Below are 11,375 nucleotides of genomic sequence, written 5' to 3' on the forward strand. Positions count from 1 at the left end.
TGCTCGGCCGGCTGGGTTGTCGCTTTTTGTCTCCTCCCCTACTGAAAGTCTACTCTTTTCCACAACAAAACTGGCTTCTGTTTTGTTTGGGCTTTTTTGAGTGCTCCTGTCTGTTAGTACTCTGTCCTAGTGGCAAGCGTTGCATCTCTGTATTCCTGTTCTAGAGGAAGTTCAAAGCATGCTTCACGGTAACACATAGCAATTCTCCCCCCCAAAAAAATCAAGGCATGTTGCACAAGAAGAATTTAACATCTGAATCATTTTTCCTCGAGATCTATCAGCTGTTTTCTCTCCTTGCCTCGGCTCAGGGACAAACTCAGGAAGGAGAAACGTGATGGCATTCATGCTTTGTTTGCTTGTAATTCTATTTATACAGGGGTTCACTTGTGACGCCTGATAAGCTGAGTCTGGGGGTACACATCAGTTACACTAAAGTTTACTGTTTCTTCAGCTGCCCCCAAAGGCCTATATTTATGGACTTTACACTCATCCAAGTCTTGACCAAGGTTTGTTGATTTGCTGGAGCCTCTAAAAGTAACTAAAACCCCTGGTTATTGCCACATGTACTTCTCTATTTGAAAACAAGGCAACAAGTATAACCTATGTCACACAACAAAACCAATACATGCCTGAACAAAGGTTTGGTCTTTGTTCCCAGGATTAGATTGCTTTTGCCCCTAGAAGAACCTCACAGGGGTCTGGGTCCTTGTAATTGATAAAAAAAAAAATCATTTTATATTGTTAGAGACAGACAACTAAATAAGTTTGTTAAGCACATGCATGCACAAACACCCTTAGGATAATCCTGGATTCCGCCCCCCATCCTTCACCTTTTAACTAAGGGATATTATGTTACAATGTCATCAGGTGGTATAGCATTTTTAAAGAGCTTTTTTCATACTCCATTTGGAAATTTTTCTCTTAGAAATAACATACAAAATTGATTCCTACATCTGATAATACAGCTGATGTTTGTTTCTTGGTGTGAAGTCCAGCAAAATACCTGCATTACACTATAATATTATCCATTTACTGATAAATTCCTTTTTTATCTCGGCCTTCTTAGTGTTGTCCCTACTTGAATAGACTTAGATTGGACTCTAGAAGCTCCACGATTTTGTATTGGCTAACCACTGCATTATATGCTTCTTTGACCACTAAAATTCAATGTGTTTATGAAATTACTCAACATTTTGTAGTTGTCTGATAAATTTTTCTATCAAAACAGTAAAGCAACATATCAGCTAGCTCAATATCAGGAATACTTTTATTGCACCACATAGGGAATTCAATAAAAGCAGTGATGTATTGTTAAAGTTCTTTTTAGGGACTTCATGTGAAGGAAAAAAGCTCATAATTTCAAATGGATACTCAACCTCATATAGGAATAACTTATTTTGGTTTAAATGGCCTAACTCAAGAGAGGCTGTGTCGCTTTCTGGGTAAAAATGACTATTCAGTCTTCTAACATCTAAATTTAGGCAAGTGCAGCTCTTATTTAGAGAAACTCCTTGAATACCAACTCATACCTGAATTGAGAAAGTGTCAATAAGCATATAAAGTTATCCTTTAGTCAAAGGGGTAAGAATTCATTCAGTGGATTCACAGTAGCTCAGTATGACAGTAAGGACACTATTACATTTAAAGGTCAGTAAAGCTTAAATATCAAGTTTCACGGGTTGTGCATACGAGGGTGATTTCCTAGACCAGTCCCGCTTCTAGAAATGCAGGTTTTGCAGATGTCTTCAAAGCTGCTTGTTAAGAGAACAGCATGCTACACAAAAGCTAATGATATAGAGGAAACTTCGGAGTGTCACTTGCCAGGGTAAACAGACACGCACACCACCCAGCTGAGGCCCGGGCCCCTTGGAAAACTGAATAGACCAGATAACAAAGTATCACTGCTGTTACTTTTACTACATTGCAACATGCAGACACTTTATAACCTAATGATGATTTTTTTTTTTTTTAACCTTCCTGTAATAGCTTGTTTCTGTTACTGGGTGAATGCTAGCGTTATTTCACTCTTTCCCTGCATCACTATATTAACATTAGCTTGTTATTTCACACTGAATTTATGTTATGCCTTAGATAGTAGGGGATTTTTTGGGAAGGGACATAAAAAGCAGCAATAAGGATCTTTTAAACAGAAGAGGAACTTCCATCTTCAACATGTACATCCAACATTGTAATATAAAGTATAATTCTTACATATTTATCCTAAATTACATCTACTGTAAAAACTCACAAAACGATGAAGCAAATAACGGACAAGAAGTTCTCTATAAGTAACAGTTTATCCCTTTACTGTTCTTATCAAAAAGCAATCTATAATTCTCAAATCCCTTCACTCTCCCTACCCCCACTCAACTAAAGGTATTTTTAAAACAGAACTTAAATTGAGGATCTGGAGCACCTATTTTTTTCTCTTAACTACTGCTATAGAAAAAGCGGCATTACTTTGCACACCATGAAATGATGAACAATTCACCTTCTTTCTCTCTCCTTGCATAATCTAAAAGCAGAACAATACAGCTAGAAAGCTTGCCATCACCTAGCTTATTTCTTATCCAAACTATTAAAGCCCATGCACACATGTCGATATAGCCACCTTAATTCTCTTTAACAGAGCTCAATAACTAATGAAATTAACAGGAAAATAAATGCAACAAAACCAAAAATGAAATCTATAACAAATAAAAAAGAAACCCCAAATAACCAAGCAAAATAAAAATCAACCAAAAAGCCTTTAAGAAGCAACAAAGCTTCTCTTTAAAAAAGAAAGAAAATTATTCACCTAAGAATTGATGAATCTCTGCATTACCAAGGGCCAGAAAGGGTCTTTAAGATCACCTCATTCCAGACCATAAAATAAAAAAAAAAAAACAAAAAAAACCACCCAACAATCCAAACTAGTTTAATTTAGAGAAACATACAAAATATATTCATAAATTAAACTCTTCATATAAGAGTTATAGTTTATACCATTAAGCACAACTCAGCACACCCCACCCACATCCCTTACCCCTAACCATACTATTTTCTCCTACCATCCTCTTTTTATCTGTGAAAGCAGCATTTTCAAGTGATACCTATTAGCACCATTCACAGCTGCAAGCTTGTAATCACACAGACATATATGTGTGGAGAAAAATCAGACAGTGCTCTTGACTTATTCTGTTCATGCTGTTCATAGACCTTAGATAACCTCTGGACAGCATAAGAGTAAATAAAGTTTTGGAGTCACTTTCCTGAGAAGAAAACATAGTTTTCATCATGCAGATACCTTGCTATTGAAATCACTTTATGCAGAATGTCAAAATCATTAAAGAAAACATAGATAAAGAGAACCAAACAGAAAATTAACTGTGAGGTTCATATTTGCTCAGATTCAGATTGCTTATTTGTGCAGTAAGCACTGACAGTATTGCTATCTACTAACTGCTTTTGAATTTCAAGTCTGATGAATGTTCTTCCTTAATTGCTGCTGGAAAATGCTAAGAGTAATAGTGGTTTTGTTTTAGTGCTATGCAATAGTTTGGGAGCTGGGGGAGCTTGCCCTGCTCCTGAATGTTCATGTTGATAGTAACATGTTGATAGTAAGAGCAATGACTTCATTTTAAATCGTAGTAGGCCAGTATATTCTCTTTCATGCCTATAATTTTTCTGTGCAGTGTCTTCATGTCTGTGTCATGTGTGTAAATATAATTAATCTGTTTCATGTTGTGCCTAGGACAGATATACCCATTCTCTGAATGTCTCTGCAATTGCCTGAAACTGGTTGCAGACAGTCGTGTGCCTGGCAGTTTGATAGCCAGGAAAACTCTGTCTTCAGTGCACAGCACATAAACTTGCAGATGCAGGTTTTATTGAAGGTGGCATAATTCAATAGTTCTAATGCTTGCCTTTAAATAAATGGCTAGAAGCATCAATAATCAAATATTTTCTTTTAGAATCTTATCTTTAAAGAGTTGTTAGGAGTAGGAAGCTGGATTAGAAGAAAACTGCAATGGTACATATAGTATAATGAGAGCAAAGTAATTAACTTTTCCTATTTGTATTGAAGGTTTTAACACACCTAATAAAATAGTACACATTCACCTTTAGAAGAACTTAGATGTCTCACACTATCTTTTTTAGTTTACATGCCATTTATTGGTGACTGGCTAGAATGCCTGGTATATAGACTTTTTCAGTGGTCATTGTTCGCAGAGACAGATCAATTTAAATTATTCTTGCTTTCAGTGAGAAAACTGAAGGATATCCTCTGTATCTGGTAATGTCTGGAGAAAGACTTATTTTTTTAGGAAATTGACAGATATTTATGGCATTCAAATGACATACAAAAAGATTATAAAAGTAACTATCCATCATAATATATTTCCCAGAGACACAGACCTCCATATCAAGCACAGTCCTTGTGACTTACTCATATCTGCTTTACTTTGTTTTATTCTATCTATTTCTAAGCTAAATACTGAAGTTGAATGGAAGACAAACTTGTAAATAGTAGCAGACAGGCCTTCTCAACTTATAGATGGCGCTTTAATAGCTCTGTATCAGTACGCTTGCAAATTGCTAGGGTTAAATATATTTGTTCATAGCAACAGTATAATTTACAGAAACCTGTATGGACATAGACAGGTAAGGGATTTTTTTTTTTCAGTATGTAGTGGGAAACTTGTGCCATGCTAGTGGAAAACAGCCCACTAATAGGAAGTTCCCAAATGAGGAGCATTGCAAGACAGAGATGAGCACGGTGAAAAGTATCATGATTCTCCAACAAATCCTGAAGAGTGAGTCTTGAACTGCCATAACCTATAAATCACTTCCTTGTTTCTTCCGTGTCTCAGCAGCTGAGCAGGTCACAGCTGATAAGACATTCTAGTCCCTGCATGATTCACTCTTCCTCCTGTTTCCTTGATTAACCCTTGATCTCTCAAGCAAGGAAAACCAGTGAGCACTGGTCATTTATGCAACATCTCATCAGTGTTAATTTTTGCATATCTGGTGTACCATGTGTAGTGTTATTAAATAAAGATTTGTCTGCAAAAGGAAAATGCACCAATTTATTTAAAATCCAATTGAAATCCAATTTATACTGTCATGAGACTTTGTATAAGCACTATTTCAATTTGACAGTGGTAGGTTAGCTCCAGTATAAACTGACTCTAATCTTTGGAGACTAATTGATATAAAGCAGCATCCACATAGTTATTTGTATCAATTAGAAAACAATTAAAGGTAAACAGGGAAAAATTCTCTTAGAATTGGTACCTATCAGTTTGAATTTCATATTTGACTGAGTCTTGTCAGTAAAAAAATTGCCGATGCATAAAATCTGACAAAATAAATGGAGATGTGGAGTCTACAGATAGTTCACTGCTCAGAGGACAAGACCACTCACCACAACTTTAGCCATAAAAATAAAAGTTTTAATAACAGAAAGAGTAATCTGAGGATGGATGTGTCTGAGGAGTTATGCATTTATCAGCATGGAGATGAGGTCCTTGGCAATTCTATTTGACTTTATTTCCTCTGTACAGAAATTGCCAGCAGGTTGTGGATCAGCAATCTCATTATTGCAAAATCATGAATGTTCCTTCTCTCCTCATCCGTTGTTAGGGTGTATATATCACAGGTGCAATGTACCACAATATTTCTTTGCAGCACAACAAACCTGGGTGTCAAAAAAGAGAAACAAAGATGAGCAAAGGTTTCTTGTTAATTCTCTTAAATCTAGTCCAAAAAGGTCATAATTTAGAACTTTTTATGCATCAGTTATTTTTTTTCCTAGAAATATCACTCAAAAAAAAAATTAGTCATTATCTCTCCCAAATGCCAAAATATCCATTCTACAGCACTGACTCAATATTACATTCTAGAAACCACATAAATTTACCATTTTAGGGCCTGTGCTTTATTGGTAGTTTGTAAGAATTTGTCATATTTTATCCAGGTGAAAATACTGCATTATATATACTGTGCATATTTTGTTATTTTACATGCAACACTGCCTTCAGTAAAGGAAGCAAATTCTTCTCTACACCTTTCTGCCATCATTTTTCCTGGAGCCATCAATGTTGATGTGCTGGCTGAACATTCACATCTCTGTTAATATTCCTGTTTCCTTGCCTCATGCCACTCAGTAAGTAGATTTCTTTGGGAATATCGTATTCATGCAGATGGTGTCTGGTAGAGCAAAGCATTTGAGGGGCAGGATGAAACATGTTTCTTGTCACTGGAGTGATTAAGGAGCAAGCTACAAAAAATAAAGGAGAAAGTCGCTGTTACATATTTATTCCCCATTAAATTGCCCATGGCATTTTATATGCTTTTTAATCAGTTTTAGCCCCTGATATATTCAATATCAGGGTTAAATAACAGACATCTTGGAAGACTGTCTGACAGCTGGCATGGCCACAATCTATCTTACTTGACCTTACAACCCTTTTCTATTTTCAGGGTTGACTATACACTCTAAAAGCAGGCCACTGCATCGACAAAAGGGCCTACTTAATGCACCACCCATCTCTTCAGCCCCTTCCTGGGTTTCTCTGCAGGTCTGTGTGTCCCTAGACACATCCATCAGAAGGCCATTATGGACAAAGATCAGACAGACAGTTGTGTGGGAAGTGCCTCAGTGCTTCACCAGCGAGAAGACTGTTGGGACCCGTGTTCTCCAAAGAGCCATGCAGTGAGTCATATCTGCTGAGTATTCTTAGGATATTACAGTAATGACCATTAGGCTACAGATAAGAAAAAGAGAAAGAGTAAATGTAATGGTGTAAGACTAATAGAAATGTTGCCCTCTAAAATGACAAGGAGTGACAAGGAATCAATGTGCTTAAGCAGGATCATAGCTGAGAGGCTGTGACTATCTGTGCTTTACATGTTGCCAGACTCTAAATCTCACCTGATTCTTTCATCTCTCCAAACCCATGTGTGGTCTCTCACTCTTTCCAGTGTCACAAATTCCAAAGTTTCCTGGTTGGCAATCATATCTGTATTTTAGGTTTTCCATGATACTTCCTGCCTGAAAAGAGAAGGCAAGTCAAAATTGCATTGAGCTGATGAGAGAGGTAGAGGAAGAATGCTGGTTCGGGGCCTAAGTATGACTACTTTACTTCTAATCTTTAGGTGTCTTCTATCAAGCATCTTTTTTCTTCTTTTCTTCAAATGGTGCTTAACTTAAGCCTAACTGTCTATAATTATACCAGCTGAAGAGCTGGACAAGCTACATTCCAAATGATTTCCAAACAACTTAGTTTCACTGCAGTTTACTTAAATAGTCAGACCTATTTTGAGAACACTGAGTAGTTATTTCTGCTACTGTATTTATGTCAAAAGTTTTTACAGTTCCAAATATAAGTTGAGTTTCCTAAGAGACCTAGACTTCAATAGCAAAATTTAGGAGAAACCAAAGACTTTATTTCCAAGATGAAGAGCAAATAACAGAACTAAATCTCATATCTTTTTTCAACTCAAGCATTTAGTGCTCTGTCATAGACAAAATAAAAACCAGAAGTTATGTCGTACATAACCAGATAGCCTAGCTCTCCACTACTTTATTCTTCATGCAGTCCTGAATTAAAACTAAATTTAAGACTGTTTATGAAGTGTTCCTTGATTCAGATTTTTAGGTGGCAATGATTAAACATACTAAGATGTTCATATGCAACATTCACAATGTCATCGACTGCATTTTTGAACCATAAGATGGACACATAAAGCTGCATCTGCCTACCTTCTGTTCCAGGTGTAGGAAAGAAGTAACTACAGATTTCTTTAACAAAAAGCTAAGGAGACAAATATTTCCAGATTTGGCAGTTGAAAAGAAGAGACAATAAATTTTCTAGTTATGAGAATCCACCCAACAAAGTTGCTGCATTTTGGATAACTGACAGATTCTTTCCACTAAGAGATTCTCAGTAAGTAGAAAATACCCCCCCAAATTAAAAAAAAAAAAGAACCAAACAAACAAAACAAAAAAATTCCAACTTTGATATTTTTTTCTTCCATCCATAACAATAGTTGCAAAGTATTTGTTTCCCCAGATCTGCTTGAGGGAATTTGTCCTTATGTGAGAACTAACTATGTTAGTAATTAAGAGCATTTGCTATTTATAAAATAAAAAACTCCTTTAATAAAAAAATTATCCAGACCCAGTGCTGTCATATGATCAGATGAATGATAACATATGCATGATCTCATTAATATGTACCCCACCATCCAAATTAACATTGAGGTTCCTGAACCCAGTCCTCCTTCTGACCTTCATGTGTCCTTGGCTCAGCCTCACCTTGCAAGGGCAGAATATAATTGGTAAGTATTTTAAAGCTTTTTCCAGCCTGAAATTTAGAGAAATTTGATGGTATGTTGTAGTCATTCCTCTTCTGTCTCTGATAAGCAGTGGTAGAAGGATGTTGACATTTAAAACATTATCAATGGGTAGCTAAGTTGATGCTCACTGAGAAGGATGAGGAAAATTGTTCCTCAGAACATTTTTAGTTAAGGTTCCAAAAGTGCAAGCAGATGCCACTACATCTGTTACATTCTGTTCCCATGTTTGAGAGCATGTCTCCCACCACGTTAGCTGGAAATTTGATTCTGAGTCAAATACCAACAAACATAGATATTCCCCCTCAACTCCCAAGTCTTTATGAACTGGAGAACAAAGAAGTAACATTTAAAAGACACCAATATATTTTACAGCTTACTTGAAAAATCTAAACTCTGCATGTATTTACTATTAATATTGATGCATATGATGTAGAAGAAACTTATTTTTATAAATTTTGGGTAAATAGCTAAAAATGTATGTGCTAAATACAATGTGAGACTAGAATCTAATGAAATATGTCTCTCCAATGTGAGAAACATATCCAATGTGAGAAACATATAGCACAAAATGCACTATTTGGTCTATATGGCCATTTTCACAAAGAGAATGGCGAAGGAAACAAGCTGTAAGTGACTAAGTAGGAAGCAGCATATTTTCATGATACTGCTTGCATTTATGGAATACTTATAGGTCATTCATAACAAAGAAATATCATGTGTTTTTTGTAAGTCCTTTTATAAAAGTGATTAAATAATTTGCATATATGTATTTTTTTTAGCATGTTGAATTAGTTTTCCTGGCTTTGAAATATTTCTATATATCTATTAATAGCATTGTTCTCAACATCACAGGCTTAGAACATAGAGAATTAGAGTCTTAGGGTTGTGAATCATAATTTAAAAAAATATTCAAATCCTGTTGATGACTTTGATTTATCAAGGATGGTTGCACATGTTACCTTTTTTTTACTTTTGTAGAATTTATATTACAGTAAATCCCAATGGAATTAACTGTTGAAGCCAATGGAATAAAATGAGCACAGTGTTTACAGACAGTTATTTAAGGGTCAAATATCAGGGAATCTGTTATGAAAGTCCCCAAGAAGCTCTGTTAGGAGTCAGTAGGACAGCCACATGTTAAGGGAGAGCCTTAGGAAAGGGATACTTAGTTCATAGTTACACACTGAAAACTTTACCTGTTAAATTACCATTCAAATGGAGAAAGGCAGCTCCAGACATGCCTTAAAGGAAAGGTTCAGGAGAAATTACAGTCAGCACCAGCTTTCAGGATCAGGCTGCGGGTTCCAACCAGACAGAGCACCTATCTTGGAGAACCTTCTGAGCTTTTTAATTAGCTGGCTATAGGTGGCTTTCCATCCAACTGGTTCCTTCAGACAGCCCCCATTTGTCCTGCAACCTGATACATACCAAAAAGTCACTGAAGAGGGTAGCTGTCTCAAATCCTGAGACATTAAAGTTTTCCTTCACAAGACAATTATAGAAGTTCCAAAAATGCAAACAGATCCATGACTCAGAATTGAGTATGATTATGGATCTTTTCCAATGGACAATTTGGATGTGGCCATCCAGTTTGGAAGGCTAAGGCAATTTTATGTAATGAACATGTACTGTACTCTTCCAGTTGACTTCAATGCCACAGAGCTGTCCTGAGGTTGATTAAATTCCTAATTTAAAACATAGAAGGAGAATATATTGTATTTAGGGCTTACTGTGTTAATGCACAATGTCTAGTATTAGTTCTTATTTCAGACAGAATCAAGCCTTAATAAGGATCACTTGTGCATAAAGTCTCTGAAGGTTTTGCTTCAGAGAAGTCATACTAAGAGTTTATTGTGTTGCTTTCCCCATCCATTATAAGGGACATTTTTAATTGACTTGGCAACACAATTAAGCAAAAAATTCATGCCAGTGGGGGGTACAGCAATGTATTTTGTTTGGCTGGGGTATTTTTAAAAGCAATTCAAAGCAGAAAGTACTAAAATTCTCCTTTCTTTTTCATTAGGAAGAAAGGAACATTTTTTTTTAATTTTCTTTGTTGTCATTAGTGACAATTCTGACCTTGAAGCCAATGTCTTCCATAAGCTGCTGCTAGTGATTTCTTTTCCCAGATCATGCAACCACTTCTTTAGACTGTACTTCTTTTTAATTGACTTGCTAATCTTTTCTCCAAAAGATTTTTTCCCCTTTTCTTCTCCATTTATTTTGAAATTTAGAGAAGGTAATTTCAACTTACTTCAGTCTGTTATAGATTCTGGAAATCTTCCAGAGGCAAATATAGGACTAAAGCAAACTGGCAAATTCAATTATTTTAAAGTTTTTCTTTAAGTTTAGACAATTTTGACAATAATGCTGAAAGGATGTTGCAAAATATCACAGTCTGGTCAGGAAACTGCAGTGTAATGTGTAGTGAATAAATAACACACCAAGTGACACTGATAAAAGAGTTCTGGGGAAAATAACATCCTCAAAGTGTTTTCAAATTGTCATACCCCAATTTCTGGTCCCACTTACATCAAACTAAGTCTGCAGTGATTTCACTGACAACATCAAGATTCTTTATCTCATAAATAATTTTTTCATGAAATGTGAGCCTCACTGGAGTTATTTCAGCAAGAAATAGAGATAGCTCAAGCTTTAAGTGAAGGAAAAAAGCACAGGGATCATTATGTCTTCATTTCACCTAAATAGGGGGTGCATGACACTGACTGTTGGCCCATTTTCCTTTGCAACAACCATCAGCATTCCCTTGTCTGCATTTCTGGGCTTCTTTGTGAGAACCATATGAAGAGGAATGGGCTGAGGAAGTGGGCTGAGACATTTTGATATCCTCTGATACTGATATTGCTATATGTACTAGTACATACATTTATTTACTAGTGCTTTAGAACACGTAATTCACATTGTGTACATCACGCATGAAAATAAGAGGACTGGTGGATGAGACGCTCAACACAACCCTGCAATGTGTTCTTGCAGCCCAGAAAGTCAACTGTATCTTGGGCTATATCAAA

The 11,375-nt window shown here is 36.1% G+C and overlaps 1 long non-coding RNA gene across 1 annotated transcript; it reads right to left on the reverse strand.

The window, feature by feature from the left end:
• Nucleotides 1-5,413: 5,413 nt before the first annotated feature.
• Nucleotides 5,414-9,965, reverse strand: LOC115494314 (uncharacterized). The gene is made up of 4 exons (XR_003959280.4): nucleotides 9,540-9,965; nucleotides 6,917-7,036; nucleotides 6,050-6,262; nucleotides 5,414-5,680 (listed from the first exon to the last, which is right to left on the reverse strand). It is a non-coding gene; the product is annotated as an uncharacterized lncRNA (long non-coding RNA).
• Between the last annotated feature and the right edge of the window lie 1,410 nt (nucleotides 9,966-11,375).

This window comes from Taeniopygia guttata, chromosome 3 (genome assembly GCF_048771995.1).
Source record: "Taeniopygia guttata chromosome 3, bTaeGut7.mat, whole genome shotgun sequence".
NCBI classification, from domain to species: domain Eukaryota; kingdom Metazoa; phylum Chordata; class Aves; order Passeriformes; family Estrildidae; genus Taeniopygia; species Taeniopygia guttata.